We start from the raw sequence: 15,736 nt of genomic DNA, 5'->3' as shown, positions 1-15,736 counted from the left end.
TTTCCTTCTCTGTTAGTCCCCAGAAGCCTGCACTCCACACTGGACAGCCACGTGTCCTAAGGAGCAGGGCGTGGAAATGGGCTGCACCCCCTCCTTTGTTCTGGGTTGGCACCTCCGGTGTGTGCCTGGGCTCTCTTGAGCCCCACACTCCTGGTCCACAAGGAGCCTGTGGAAAACCAGCCCCTTCAGGCCCCTCCACAAGCCCATCTCAGGCAGCCCCATTACGCACTTGGATGATTAAATTTGTTGAACCCAAATATATTAAATTTTCCCTTATAAAATTTCCTCTTTTTCCACCCTGATAAGACTTTCAAATCCTGACTTTGTCACCCCAAAGCCATTTACTTGTCCCTCCCAGAGCTACGTCATCTTTAGCTTAGAGAAGCCTACCTAGTGGGTCTTTATTGATTTAAATTTTAAAAATTGCTGAAAAGGACAGGTTTCGGTTTCCTTATCTATGTTGAAATCTAGGACTAATAAATGGATCTGTCTCTAGTTAGGCCGCCTCTCCCTGGAAGCACTGATTCAGGGACGTGAGTCAACCTAGATGGGAAATGTGACAGCGGTCTTTGCCCCCGGGAAGAGGGTTCCACTAACATCTCCTCTACTGTCGGGAGCCTCATTTCATTCCCTATGATGTTACTTTTTCTCCTCAGTTTGGGGGCTATTCTCAAGGGAGGCAGAGTTGGAAGCAAATGGGAATTGGGCCCCCTTTTTTTCTCTCTGACACGAATAGTCTGTGCTTCCCCCCAGCAGAAGGCCTGTCTGCCTTGTTCCTCCTCTTGACTTCAATAAGGAAGCAGACAAGCAACCTTTGTGCTGGTTGGGATTCCTTTACAATCTCTTCTAATTCTGGACTTTGCTCCTTCTGGACGTTCTGACATGGGTGTATCACACACCAGGTATCCCGTGTACATGTGAGAAAACAGTAGGTTCATTGAAAATTTAAGCTCGTTGGTCTTCTTTTGCTGATGCCCTTTCTTCTCCCTGTTAAAATCATTTGTGATTTCATCATCAGAATCTAATTTCCACTAGTTAGAGTGCTTAAGCTCGAGTGGTTTTTCTCTACCCTTCACATTATATTCCTACCAAAAAAAAAAAGAATTCCATTAGGCAGCTTCTCAGAACCACCACACCAAGCCCCAATCCATTTCTGGCCAAAGCCCCTTAAATCTTTTTTTTTTAATTAACTTATTTTTATTTTTGGATGCATCGGGTCTTCGTTGCTGCGCATGGGCTTTCTCTAGTTGTGGCGAGCGGGGGCTACTCTTCGTTGCAGTGCACTGGCTTCTCATTGCGGTGGCTTCTCTTCTCGAGGAGCACGGGCTCTGGGCGCGCAGGCTCAGTAGTTGTGGCTCATGGGCTGTAGAGCACAGGCTCAGTAGTTGTGGCACACGAGCATACTTGCTCCGTGGAATGTGGGATCTTCCCAGACCAGGGCCCAAACCCATGTCTCCTGCACTGGCAGGCGGATTCTTAACCACCGCGCCACCACCGAAGTCCCGCAAACCCCTGAGATCTTTTCAGAGACTTTTGGTATTGTTACTTTAGTTTATTGTTGTCATTCTCCCCCGGGGAGAAATTTCATCATTTTGTAGTCACAGGGCATTTGGAAATATCAATACTAGAACTGTAATGTATTATGCATGCATACTATGTAGCAATCTACTGTTAAGACAGAAACCTCCTGGTGGTGTGACACACCACCAACCCCACTGCCTTCTACTTAAAGGTTGCTTTCTCAGACAATATGGAATAAATGATCTTTGTCTCAGAAACAGCTGGCTTTTCTTTGAGGTCCCCTTACTTATTGGAGCACCCCTGCAGTCACTCAGGGTAACTCACAGAAGCAGATCTGGGGATCAGGTGGCCAGTGAGCCGCGAGGGGACAGGCTATGGAAGAAACAGAGACCTGGCTCTGTCTCAGTGAGTGGGCTGTCCTCAAGTAGTGAAAGCAGTGAAAAGGGTGGAACTCGGCTTCCAAGCCTGCCCCCCACTGCTCCCTAAAAGCTCACCATAGTCCAAATCCCAGTGGTTTTGTCCTGCTCTCTGGTCATTTAGGCCACCCCATCCTCAGGTGGGGTCCAGATCAGAGTTCTCTCTCTACATCTACCTTCAGAATATCCGGGAGCCACTATCAAGAAGCTTTCAGATTGGAAAGAATTTATTCACAGATTCACACAGGTGAACGGAACCCAACAGTAACAGTAATGGAGGGGTTTCAGGCTATGAGACTGACTAGGGCTGGGTGGGGAGGACTTGCCCGTGAACCTGAGATTACAGCATGCCTCAAACCCATGACTAGTCCTAATCAGGGGCAGTTCAACAGCACCTAATTTATGCAGAATCACTGAGGTTCTCATGAATACTTTTCCTGAAAAGTGAAACTTCAATGCCCAACCACTTTAAAGTGAAATCTTGCTAAAATGTGGTCCACTGCTCTCTAATGCTTTAAAAAATGTCCTTTCCCCACATAAGTGGTCATTAGGAACATTCCCTAAGGAACTAGATAATAACATGATTGTGTCCCCTTCTTACTGTTTCTCTATCCTTCCCCATGGCTTTTACTTTCCTGTTATCTACATGTCTCTCTCTGGAAAAGACCTACCACCACCCTTCCAGGCAATTTTCTTCTGCAGTGGGTTGAGACATCAGATAGCCACTTTTCTTAGAAAAGTGTACTAAGTAAATGTCAACAGGCTTTGAGGATCTCAGAGGGATAAAACACCTGGCTTAAATGCAGGGGTTTTGAGGTAGCTATTTCTGTGGGTTCGGTTTTCAGTAACTTCCAGTTCCGAAGGGAGATGGGGCTCCAAGACTCACTGCCCCCTGGAATGTTCATTATGTATATTTATCATCCATCCTCTAACCAGGAGATGTTTCTGTCACTGTGATGCTGCAGGCAAGAGCTCCCTGTTTTGCTTTTGTTCTATTTGTTATCCATTAGCCCTCCCAGGTGAGCAGCACCAGTGAGCCCCACGGGGCCTGGAAGCTTTGTCTCCATGAGGAGCCTCATCAAATGGGGTGAGGTATACAGCCTTGTGACACTTCACACTGAGCCAGCATCTTTCTGAGGGGTGTATGGAGTGCTTTGTAGACTTCAACCTCCTTCCACAGCACGGAGAAAGCATCTGTGGCCACTTCATGGCACAACCAACTGGGGCCCTGAAAGGAGACTCCACGGAGAAAGCAGAGCACCACCAGGTGGACCACACCACTGCCAGTGCCATCATCTGCAAGCTCTTCGAGGCACCCAAAGGGCAACATCGGCACAGGGCCCCTTGGCTGTGTTCAGAGTTGTTCTGAGCAGTAATGATCTCACTCTGCATTTTTCACCCTGTGGGTTGTGACCCATTACTGGGCTGTGAAATCAATTCAATGGGTTATAACCAGCATTTTCCTTTAAAAAATAAATAGAACAGAAAATATCCAAATGCATCACACATAGTGAGTGTTATTTTTACAAAATTTTTGTTTCAGTTTTATATATCTGTATGTAGGTGTGTGCGGTAGTTGGGACATAAGATATATTTTTCACTGGAAGTTTGAAATGCAGAGACCTAATGCACATCCATCCTGCAGCTACATCTTCCTGAGATCCATCCCTGCCACCTCCACCCTCAACTGGGAAGCCAAATGGAATCTGTTCAGAGCCCTAAAACTGGCCTCACCTGGAAGGGACAGGAGTCGGGGAAGTCTTCTTGGAGGAAGTAGGGTTTACCAAGGCACGAGCAGGAATAGAGAGAGGGGGTGGCAGGGCAGAAGGATGGGATGTTCTAGAATGAGCAAATGAATAATACATTCCAGGATCGCCTTCCCTCAGGAATGCAACATCTTCCATTATTTCTATTATACCTGTAGTTCTAAATGCAAATGCCTCTGGGAGAGTAGTGGAATGGCTTAATCTCTTACCAAAGGGTAACTGGTTGATATCAAGGGCCTGAAGAAAGCCAGAGTCTAAGAAACCATCAGTGGCAGAGTACGTGTGAAGCATGAGGGTGAACAGACGTCGGAAGATAAGACACTGCCCCCAACTGAATGTGCTGTCGGAGGATACTGATGGAGGATTAAGCTCTTCCGTCTGCAGATGTGGAAACCCTTGAGACCTGTGAGGAAAGGAAGTGACCCGTAGTTATTATTCATCTTCAAGTGAGAAGACTGATTTTACTCCCCAACAGTCCTCAGCAAGGGGGCTACTAATACACGAGAAATAAGTGCTTCTGTCTCTAAGGAGGGAGGAAGTAGTGGACGCAGGCCTTCCCAGAGGTGGATGCTTGTGAACTTGGCCCTCTCCCGCCTTCTACACTCACTCTACGACTAGACCCGTGGCTTATCTACCTCCTTCACAGTGATGACTCCCTGAAAATCACCAAAGGCTCAGGCCTACAGATCCAAATACTAACCTGGTGCTTCCACCAGAAGCCTCCACTCAATAGCCCCAAGGACAATTATGACAGTCTCTGGCCCACTGCCCACCCCCTCCCGATAGTCTCAATTCTGGCTCATCCTCCACCTACTCAAGCCGCCATTCAGGTCAGCACCCCGTGAGTCACCCCAGACTCCTCCCCCTCCCTCCTTGCTCCCCACCCAAGGTCATCATCTTGGCCACCTCTCCACTCTGCCTTGAATCTGCACAGCTCAATCCTCCAGCCCTCACTAGCGCAGGGGCCACCCACTGATCTTCCTGCAGCCTGTCATGGCCACCTCCAGCCCAGTGGTTCTTAACCAAGATAAGCAACACGATGACTTGGGGAGGTGTTTAAAATCTAGATTCTGACTCAGTACCTCTGGCCAGGTTGAGAATGTATATTTTGCAAAAGTGCCCCAGGTGATTCTGATGTGTGCCCTTCATTAAGAACTACTGCCTCCTCCTCATTATTAATAACAAAAAAAACAACAATTAACATTTTTTGTGCACTTACATGTACTTCCTTGTATAATCTTCATGACAACCTTGTGAGGTAAGAGCTATCATCTACTCCCATTTTACAACTGTTGAAACTGAGGCACAAAAGTCCCATGGCTAGGAAGGGGGAGGACCAAAACATGACCCATCACTCCTAACCATTCTGCTCTCCACATACCGTATAGACTTGGTATGTGGCTCCCTCCTTAACACTCTTTAAAGGCAGTTCTAGAAAAAGATGGCAACTTGGGGACACACTCATGACTTCCCTCTCTACCCAACCTCCCACCAACAGCTTCTTAACTCTAAAATACCTATCTTGATCAGGGTGGTGGATCCACAGTGTACACATATATAAAAACTCACTGAGATGTATGCTTAGGATTTGTGACTTTATGGTATGTTCATGACTCCTCAATAAAAAAGACCCTGAAAAAGTCACTTAAATAAGAAAAAGCCTAGCAAATGAGAAATAGGGAAAAACTTACATGCACAGAAGAAACTAGGAAGAAGCCATCACAATGCTGCCAATTATGAATTCTCTAGAAGAAACACATTTAAGAACAGATTAAGAAAAGATCCCCAGGGACTTCCCTGGTGTTCCAGCGGTTAAGACTCCATGCTCCCGATGCAGGGGGCCCGGGTTCGATCCCTGGTCAGGGAACTAGATCCCGCATGCATGCTGCAACTTTAGTTGCAGGCCGCAACTAAAGATCCTGCACGCCACAATGAAGTTGTGTGCCACAACTAAGACCCTGGGCAGCCAAATAAATAAATATTGGGGAAAAAAAAAAAAGAAAAGAAAAGATCCTCAGAGCTAACCTACAGAAAATCATTAGAGGACAGCAGGCTTGGAGAGCACACTGAGGGCACAGGCTAGAGACAGGATTCCCTGCAAGATGGAGAATAAAACCCCAGTATAGGCTGGCTTGGTTACAGTGGGGAGCATATGGCTGGGTGCTGTAACAGCCACAGCAACAAGGACATAGGGGCTTGAGGGTCCACAGGACTGTCTTTGGGCCAGAGACTGGGCGATGCCCCAAGTCAATGGCAGTGAGGGGCTTCTTCCTAAAGAGGCCCCATGTGATTTCTGTATCAAGAAGAAAGTCCAGGCTCACCAAACCCAGTTCCTGGTATATTTGGTGCTTATGAATACAAAGGGTCCCAATGGGGTCACCCGTGTTTTCAGCTCCCACTGTGCAGTCCAAGGGAGCAGGGCTTACAATGATTTTGCAGTCCATCCTAAAAGAACAAAGGAAATTCTGAGGAAAAAAAGTGTGAAGTACACCTTACCCTAGCACCTATTAGATATATTTAAAGAAAATGTGATCAGAACGGTGCTGGTGCAGGAGCAGACAATTCAGTGGAACACACCAGAGAATTCTAGAGCAGACTCAGGTATATACATGGAAATATACTGTAAGACACAGGTGTTATTTCAGATCACGAGAGCAAGGATGGATGTTTTAATCATTAGTCACTTAGGGGAAAAAAAGTTAAATCTTTAACTCACAATCACCAAAATATGACAAATTCCATCCACATTTAAATGTAAAGCCTGTGAGGTGGGCCGCAACCTGGGCTCGCAGGGGTGCACAGGCCAGCACGGGCCGCTGAGGGAAGCTGGGCCCGAGTGGGAGCCGGGAGGGGCCTGGCAGGCGGGCCGGGTGGCGCAGGGCCCTGCCCTGCCCTCCCCCTGGATGTGGCATGTTGCCCTGGACCTCCTGGCGGTGGGGTGCGGGTGAAGAGCAGGTGCCAGGCCTGGGACTCTGGAGAGGAAGCCCTGGGGGAACCAAGAACACCCCACAGGACAGCCTTCAGCCCTGGTCCCGAAGGCCTTCCTGGACCGGAAAGAGCAGCTGCTGCCTTGGCCGCCCCCAGGCCTGGCTGCCGAGTGGTCCCCGGGAGCCCCAGTTCCCCACTCCCCACAGACGACCTGGGAGGTGGCCCCGTCAAAGATGACCCTGCTGGCATCCTCGGCTGGTGTGGGGACCCAGCTGCGGGTCAGGCACCTCCTTCTCAGGCTGGACCTCATGCCATCCCTCATTCTGGCCTCTGTACAAGGCAGCCTCAGGCAGAGGCCTCAGGCCCATCCAGCAGGACATCAGAGTGGAGAGCAGGCACCCAGGGATGCAGGGTTCCCAGTGACACGCTGTGAAGACGTCTTTCTTTCTGACCCTCCGCTGCCCTGTGGGCAGCATGCTCCCCTGCACCTGTCTCAGGGCCCCCAGCAGGTGATGGGCTCTCTGAAACTGCTGCTCCCACCCCCAGTAATGTCCCCCTGGGTCCTCCCCATCCCATCCTCTGGCTGCTCCACCGCCTGGCTCAGTGGGCCTGAGCTGATAGCCCTCACTGGCCTCCTGCAGATGAGCCAGGGGGAGCCAAGACCCAGCTCCCCGGGGGCTCCCATGCCCCCTGCTGGCCCCCCAGACCCTGTCTCTGACCACCCAGGTGCCAGTGGTGGCCAGAGCTGTTCTCACTGCACAGACCCATCTCTCCCACGGGCCCCAGACAACCAAGGTCCATAGCCCCTCCGGGGGCAGAGTGGGCCCCCTACTTCCCCAGGCAGGTTCTGTTGACCATAAAACAGTGTTGGTTTGCAAAAAAAAAAAAAATCCTAAAAAAACAGATGAAACAAAGTATTAAAAGAGAATTTATTTAAATCTATAATTCTGTAGCAGAGAAAGCCTCTCCGAGCTTGACACAAAGACAGAAGCAAGGCCAGGCCTACAGATTCAAACACCAAAGAGTTCTCTCTACCAGGAGACTCCACCAACAATCCCAACAGTCTCTGCGCCTGACCCCTAGCCCCTTTCTTCCTGTATTCCCGATTCTGGTTCTTCCTCCACCTGCTCACTCTGCCATACAGGTCAGCACCCTGTGAGTCACCCCAGACTCCTCTACGTCCTTCTTCACTCCCCCACTCAAGATCACCACATCTTGATCACCTCTACTCTGTCTTGAACTGCACAGCTCCATCCTCTCCAGCCTGGCCCTGACTGTGGGCCTCGTCTTGCCACCTTGGTACCAGTGCAGGGGCCACCAATGGGCCTCCCTGCTCCCAGTCATGGCCACTCCAGCCCAGTCGTTCGGAAAGCCTAGACAGACTACCTCGATTGCATGGACATTTCACTTTTACAAATGCTTAAATAGTGAACAAAACTAAATGGCAAATGACAATCTAGGATAAAATATTTGTAATATAAAAAAGACAAAGAGTTAATAGACTGAATATTCATCAAGTACCCTTATCAATCAGTAAGACAAAAAGAATAAACTACACTAAATAATAATAATAAAATACTGCACAAATAAAACGAAAAAAGACTATTCCAATTGAAAACTAAGTACATAATCAAACAATTTGTCAAGAGAATTACCAATGACTAATTGGCCTATAAAAAAAAAAAGTCCAAGTGATAAAATAATAATAAAGAAAAATAAAGCAGTAACAACGAAACACTATTTTGCTTATCAAATTTGCAGTTAAAAATAATAATAATACCTAGTATTGGGAAGGATGTAGTGAAAGAGACACTCTCATAGGACTGGAGAGCCTAAGTTGATATATCCTTTCTGAGAGGCAATTGGGCAATACGTACCAAAACTGCTGAAAGTGCGCATATTCTTTGATTCTACTTAAAGACTATAACCTAAGCATAAAAATAGGATGTGCACAGTGTCGGTATTATATATCGGCCACCACTGTCAGTAACCTAAAGGGGCAATAACAAGGGATTAGTTAAATCATGGTAGGTACACAGTGAAATACAAGAGATCTTTAGTTTACTGACAAGGAAAACTGTCCACAACTTATCGCTAAGTATCAAAAGCAAGACAAAGAACAGTATGTACCACATGAGCATATGAACCCATTTATGTAATGAAATGTGTGTGTTTATACCCATATATGTGCACAGAAGAAAGATCTTAAAGGATGTAACCAAAATAGTAACAATGTATATCTCTGACAAGTGTTAATATGATTCATTTTCTTCTTTATTCTTCTTTGTGTTTCCTACTTCTTTTACAAGAAACATGCCAGTGTGATACAGACCTCTCTCCCTTCCGTCACCTGGTCCAGAATTCCCATTTGGCTCTGAGGGTCCACATCCCTTATATGTAATATACAGTTGGCCCTCCTTATCTGTGAATTCAACAAGCCAAGGACTGAAAATATTCAAGAAAAAAAAATTCCATAAAGTTCCAAAAAGCAAAACTTGAAATTGCCCCCTCACTAGCCACTATTTACATAGCATTTACACTGTATTTACAGCTATTTAAATAGCCTTTACATTGCATTAACTATTATAAGTACTCTAGAGATGATTTAAAGTATACTGGAATTCCCTGGTGGTCCAGTGGTTAGGACTCGGCACTTTCACTGCCATGGCCCGGGTTCAATCCCTGGTTGGAGAACTAAGATCCTGCAAGCCTCGTAGCGTGGCCAAAAAAAAGAAACCGGTATATGGGAGGATGTGCATAACTTATATGCAAATACTACACCATTCTATACGGGAGACTTGAACATCCATGAATTTTGGTATCTCCAGGGGTGAAGGGGGGGGGGAAGATCCTGGAACCAATCCCCAGATATGGGGGGACAGTTATGTATATTTCTGTGCTACTATAACTTTCCAAACTTAATCTTGTCTCCTCGATTCTCTTGACTGTGGGTATGGTCTGTGTCTTACATTTCTTTTGTGTTCCTCTCAGTGCCTAGTACATAGCAAGTTTCCAGCAAATGGCCCAAGAATGGGTATGTCACTTCTGTGCCGGTGCCTCTTAGGCTGCCCAAGCATGGACTGACGGGCTCCACAGGTGTAGCATCCAAGCCTGGTTCCAGGCCAGGCTTGAGGCTGTGTGTTGTGAGCCACCTGTCAATCTGGTCCTGTGAAGATGCCTATTGTTGCTGCTAATTACTGCTGAGGGATGGGGCTGTTTGTTTAAAGCACAGCTTACTACTCCCACACTCAGAGGCAAAGCCAATCCTATGGCATCCTATAATTAATAAGTATTTCCTCTGGTGAAAAGTTGGCTTTGATCCAACAGATCCCTTCCCACTTCTTCTGCCATCCTCACCCCATTTACAACTTCTCATCTGTTGGAGGCCTCCTATGGAGAAGTACCCACTTCATCCAAACTATGGGCCTAGTCAGAACAGCCCAGTGTCCCTGGTGTCCCAAAACGGACTCACCAGCTCCTTCTTGTCCTCCTGGATGATAAAGTTTGCTCTCAGGTCTAAGCAAATCTACTATCCAAGCTGCCCAGACTGTAGGCCCAGAGGCTGAAAGAGTCCTAAGAGACCACTGCAGGAGTGACAGGAGGATTTTTTCGTGTAAACTCAACAAGTAAATTTTCATGGTTGTCCATAATCTCTGCCCTCAGTACTCATTTCAGTTAAACCCTCTGAAGAAAAATATACAAAAGCCACTGGAAATGTCAGAATCAAAGAGAAGGACCAGTTGACTGCTTTTTTTTTTTTTCTCTTTGTACAGATATAAACAACCCCTGGTGCTCCCAAGGTTCTGGAAGAAGCAGAGAGAGGAGAGAAGTCCTGGAGCACTTGCCGTGAGTACTTGTGAGAGGCCAAGCTTTGACTGCTACCATGGGAACCTTGAACTAGTACTTTACAGCCCTATGCCTCAGTTCCTCATCTGTAAATGGGATGATCACAGTGGAACTTGCCTCACAGACTTGTTGTGAGGATTAAATGAGTTAATGGGTGTAAACCACTTAAAACGTGGCAAGCTACAGGTGAATAAGTCGTAAGTGTTTGCCCCTGTTAACAAAAACGGAGAGTGTCATGGTGACAGCCACATGCTGGGCACTGTCTGCCCTCCTGTGGCCCAGGATTTCTCACCTCAACACTACTGACATTTTGGGCTGGATAACTCTTGTGAGCAGCTGTCCTGTGCATCCATTGTAGGATGTTTAGCAGCATCCTCGGCCTCTCCCTATCCACTAGATGCCAGCAGCACACCCCACCGAACCCCCTCACCAAGTTGTGATGCCCAAAAACATCCCCAAACGTTGCTAAATATCCCATGCTGGTGCAGATGGGGGCAAAATCACCCCTGTTTGAGAACCACTGACATAGCGGTAAGTTGCAGACAGTTTTGTCTGTAAACTAATGGATCTCTTGTATTTCACTGTGTACCTACCATCATTTAACTAATCCCTTGTTACTGCCTCTTTAGGTTACTGACAGTGCTGGCCAATATATAATTCTGACTCTGTGCACATCCTTATTTTTATCCTTAGGTTACAGTCTTTAAGTAGAATTGTTAGATCAGGTTGATTCCATTGTCTCCACTGCCATGGAGAAGCCATGCCACATACTCTGACCTCCCACTTCTGTGCAGGTCCGGGGTGGATCCAGGCCTAGAAGCCCCACATTGATGTCCCTTGCAGTTAGATGTAGGAGCTTCAGGTGGGGAAGTAAAGAGTAGCCAACTGTTTCTCTAGGTGGCTGCCATTTTCTCTTCTTGCAGATAGAATAGGAAACTGGAATCTGGTCAGTCTCCTAGTTGTTCAGTACCCTCGCCCTTGAGAGACCAACAGGGTACAGAAAGAAAAGGAGTCCAGGGGCTGAATTCTCTGGCAGCTTGTGGCTGTGGCCTTAGTAATAGGGCATAAGCATGGTTACCAAGACTCCTGGGAGCGCAGTCCAACCCAGAGAGGAGAAGGCTAGATAGGATTCAGAGCTAAAGCCCTGGCCACCGCAAAGAAAACACCCTTACCTAGTGAGGTCTCTGGGCACAAGAGGTGGGGCCCTTCTCTTCTCAGGAAACAAGTGGGCTCTGTACTTGATTATGAAAAGAAGCACGCTGCTCTCTTCATAAAATAAACTCCTAACCATTTAGCACTACTGAAGTTTAACATGCATTTATTTTGACCCAGCAGCTGCACTGCTACAAATGTATTCTATGGATATCTCAGCACAGGTACACAGCATATACACAGGGACTGTGGTGTACTAATTTAAAGTTTAGGCTTGGGACCTGACGCCTGATTCAAATTCCAGACCTGGTACTACCACATATGTGACCACGGGAAAGTTACTGACCTCTTTGTGGCTTAGTCCCTTTATTTGTGAAGCAGGGGCAATAACAGGGCCTATATCTCACTGGGCTGTTACAAGGGTTATGTGACTTACCATATACTAAGAACTATGTCTGTGATCAGTAAATGCTAGCTATTATTATGTTCACTGTGCCCTTAATTGGTAATAGCTAAAAATCTGGAAATTTAGGCCAATCAACTGGTTAAACACATGTGGTACATCCATTCTATGGAATACTGGGCATCACTGAAAGAAATAAAGTCAAATTATATCTACTTAAATAATAGAATTTATTTAACAATAAAGGTCAAATTGTTAAATAAAGAATCAAAAGAGTTGCAGATAAGTACCTGTAGTTTGAGATTATTTGTATATAAAAAGAGCTACACAGAAATAAATACATGTCTTTATCTGCATAGGAAATTTCTAGAACACTCAAGAAGGTGTTAGCAGTAATTATGCCTAGGGAATGGGAATGGATGACTGGAGAACTTCTGCTTTCTCCTTCAGTATTTTTAGAATTTCCTACTATGAGCCTTTATTTTTAAAAAAATAATATTGTTTTTTAAAAAGAATAAATCTGTATTTACTTCTATGGAAACATTTTTAAGATACATTGTGAAATCTTTTTCACAAGTGGCAAAATATGAATGGTACAAGCAACAGGAAGAAATCTCAGTTCACAAATTCAGGTGAGCAAGAAACCAAACTTTAGTTTCTATAACTCAACTCAATGTTTATGGTAAGTTTCCATCCTGCCAACAGGCAACTTAATTCTAGGTGTGTCTGAACCCTGAGAAGTGCCAGACATGGGACACAGGAAGGGGCTGTGAAGGTGGCTGAGGCCAGGTCTAGCAGCCTCTGCTGCTCTGTGCCACTGTGGGCAGCGAGGAATCTAGGACCAGGCTACCTGCATCCCTACAGCTTGGTCCCACCATGTGGCCACCGCTCTCTGGGATCTTACTCCTGCCTGCCCAGGTGAGCTGCTTGAAGGCAGGGTGGGACTCCAGAGACCACAGATCTTTCTCCCGTGTCTCCTGCCCCCAACCAGTCTGGGGGATGGGAAGGCTGCAAAGAGTTGGGGGTCTTGCCACTTCGGGTGAAATCCTTCTTCCATCTTGTTTCTAGTCAAAGTATTCAGACTGTGCAAGAGGATCCTTTTCCTTCGATGAGCTATTCTGCAAATCCTGAAGTTTCCCTACCTGTGGAAGCTTTTGATACACAAAAGCCAGAGACACCTGAAGGTGGATTCCATTTTCTAATCTGGAGAGCAGGTTCAAGATGAAATAAGCTCCATGAATGTGAGAGTGGAAAAGGGGAAAATCCAGGGAGGAAAAAAGAGATAATTTTTCAAATATTATGCAAGCCATACACATGTGTAAAAGCAGAGCAAGAAGTCTGAACATTTCCACCAAATAGTTAACCAACCAGCACCTACCAGTAGTGTAAGCTTTAAGACAGGGGAAGGGGTGGAAGAGGAGCTTTACCTTTTTATTCTATGTATTTCTGAACTGCTTGGATTTTTTAATGATGAAGCTATATTCAGTATTACTTATATAATCTATTATTTTAAATAGATAAATACCCATACATTTTTTGCCTCCAGGCTGGAGACGGAAGGTGATGAAGGTCACACTTGTCTGGCCCGCTGGTGGGCAGAACCTTGGGAAGCTATCTTCATGAGTGGTTGGGAGGCCTGTTGGGAAATAACTCTTTCTAAAGGAAGAAGGAAATAGGTACAATGAGCTGACCCAGAGACAAAAGCTTTGCTCTGTGGAAAGGAGGAGGTAATTCTGAGCCAAGGTGGTAACTGTGATTTAGACATACCTGTGGAGCCAAAGCCAATGGCTCTATAAGGCAATGGGGGCACCAGAAGCCCCACAGCCCTGCTCTGATAGTGGAGCTGGCTGACCTCATGCCAAAATGTCAGTGACTCCTAGCAGGGGCGGGGTGCCTGATGGGTGTGGTAATGTCCAGCAGAACTGATAGCTCCATGGGGTGTGTCAGGGGCAAAGGTTGCAGAGCTGGAGGAGGGGAAAAGATACCTAGGGGTGGGGGTAGGAGGTAGGGGGTTAAACTGCCTAACCTTATCCACCAGCACATGGGATACACACACCCCGGGGATGCCCAAAATGCTCATGGGGTGAGCGAGTGGGAACTAGGCAGGACCTGGGATCCTGCACTGGCAGGTAGGAGCAAGAGTCAGAGACATACTTGGATGGGCTCTAATGATGTGATAAATGCACACAAGTCCAGCTGTGTGCACAGGTGGGCAGCACAGGAGATGGAGCCACAAAGCCTATGTGCGAGAGGTCAGAGAAGGTCTCCTGAGTCGGCTGACACTGGTAACTCAGAAAGGATGGGAAGGGTGGAAGACATGAGGAAGTGTGTATGCAAAGGCCAGGAACTGTGAGAGAGTGAGCCGGGATTTGGGGGAACTGAAAGCAACTTGGGCTGAATACAGGGGAAGAGCAGATGAAGCCACAAAGGTTGTGTTTCATGGTAAGGAATTTGGACTTTATACTACAGGCAGTGGTGAAGCTCAAAAGGGCGTTTTAAACAGGGAAATGAGATGATCAAATTACCAGGAAAGCTTTCTCACCACCACACTCCCGCCACTTCTAGCTAACTCCCACCCAGTTGTGCAGTCTGAGTGTTGCTTCCTTCAGGAAGTGTTCCCTGGCCACCCCTTGGACTTAGCTAACCCTCAGTTAAGGCTTCTAGGGGTTCCCAAGCACCGCCCCGTTTCTCTCTATCACACTGTGTCATGATTCCCTGTGTCCTGTATTTTTTTTCTCTCATACACTGTGAGTGCTGGAGGCCAGGGACTGTTGTCTGTTGTGTTCTGTGTTGTATCCCCAGCAGCCTGCACAGTGCCTGGCATAGTAAGAACACAATATGTATTTATTTAATGAAAAAAAACCCAAAAACCTGTGAGAAGGTATCTTGAGATTTCCAGCCTGAGCTGTAAAGTATAGGTTGGAAAGGGAGGACAGGGGATCAGGGAGAGGGTTCTTGCAATAGTTTGAGTGAGAAATGATGAGGGCCCGGTCCTAGGCAGTGGTGGCGGAACTGGAGAGCAGGGAGTGCTTGGGAAAATATTTAGGGGGCAGAACTGATAGGTCTGGGTGATTAGATGATGGAAGTAAGGGGGCCAGATAAGGGGAGTTCCTGGGCTTCTGACTTAACTAGTTAGGTGGATGAACGATGAACCAGGACTGGCTATGTGTGGAGGAAGATGACGCAATCAGTTTAGACATGTTGACTGTGACATGCCTATAGGGCATACAGGTGGAGAGGTACCAGGGGCAGCTTAAATCACAGAACCGGAGCCCAGGACAGATATCTGGACTAAAGATAGAGATTTGGAAGCTTTCAGCCTGCGGGTGATGGTTAAAGACCAGGGAGGGGATAAGATCACCCAAGGAGCGAAGGAGCAGGTGAAACAAGGAGGACACCCACCTATAGGAAGTGGGCTGAGGAGGAGCCTTAGAGAGAAAAGGAGACATGAGAGAGGAAGAGAGAAAAGAGAGCAGTAGCACAGCTGCTGGGGGAGAAGGGGCTTCAAGAACTAGCGAACAGGGTCCAACAATGTGGAGAAACTGAAAACCCACCCAGGCCCCTCCTTACAGTTGAGAAAACTGAGGCACAGGTAGGCTGACTGAGGTGTTCGAGCCCACAAGCTATCATTGCCCATGATCACATAGATCAATTATGATCTCTGGACTCCTGGGGGGTCCCGAAGACCCTTCCAGGGTGGTCAG

The 15,736-nt window shown here is 46.9% G+C and overlaps 1 long non-coding RNA gene and 1 pseudogene across 2 annotated transcripts in view; one reads left to right on the top strand and one right to left on the bottom strand.

Moving 5' to 3' along the window:
• Positions 1 to 1,193: 1,193 nt before the first annotated feature.
• Positions 1,194 to 15,736, bottom strand: part of LOC117195588 (uncharacterized) — a 37,097-nt gene continuing 22,554 nt past the window's right edge. Inside the window, exons 4-5 of one of the 2 annotated variants that reach the window (XR_004475328.2) lie at positions 5,395 to 5,448; positions 1,194 to 4,106 (exon numbers count right to left, since the gene is read on the bottom strand). This is a non-coding gene — a long non-coding RNA (uncharacterized LOC117195588). The remainder of the gene's footprint in view (positions 4,107 to 5,394; positions 5,449 to 15,736) is intronic. The other variant, XR_004475327.2, reaches the window with a different exon arrangement.
• On the top strand, positions 6,495 to 7,612 carry LOC117195587 (histone deacetylase complex subunit SAP25-like; annotated as a pseudogene).

Source organism: Orcinus orca, chromosome 13 (assembly GCF_937001465.1).
Source record: "Orcinus orca chromosome 13, mOrcOrc1.1, whole genome shotgun sequence".
NCBI classification, from domain to species: domain Eukaryota; kingdom Metazoa; phylum Chordata; class Mammalia; order Artiodactyla; family Delphinidae; genus Orcinus; species Orcinus orca.
This window is presented reverse-complemented; position numbering and strand designations above follow the sequence as displayed.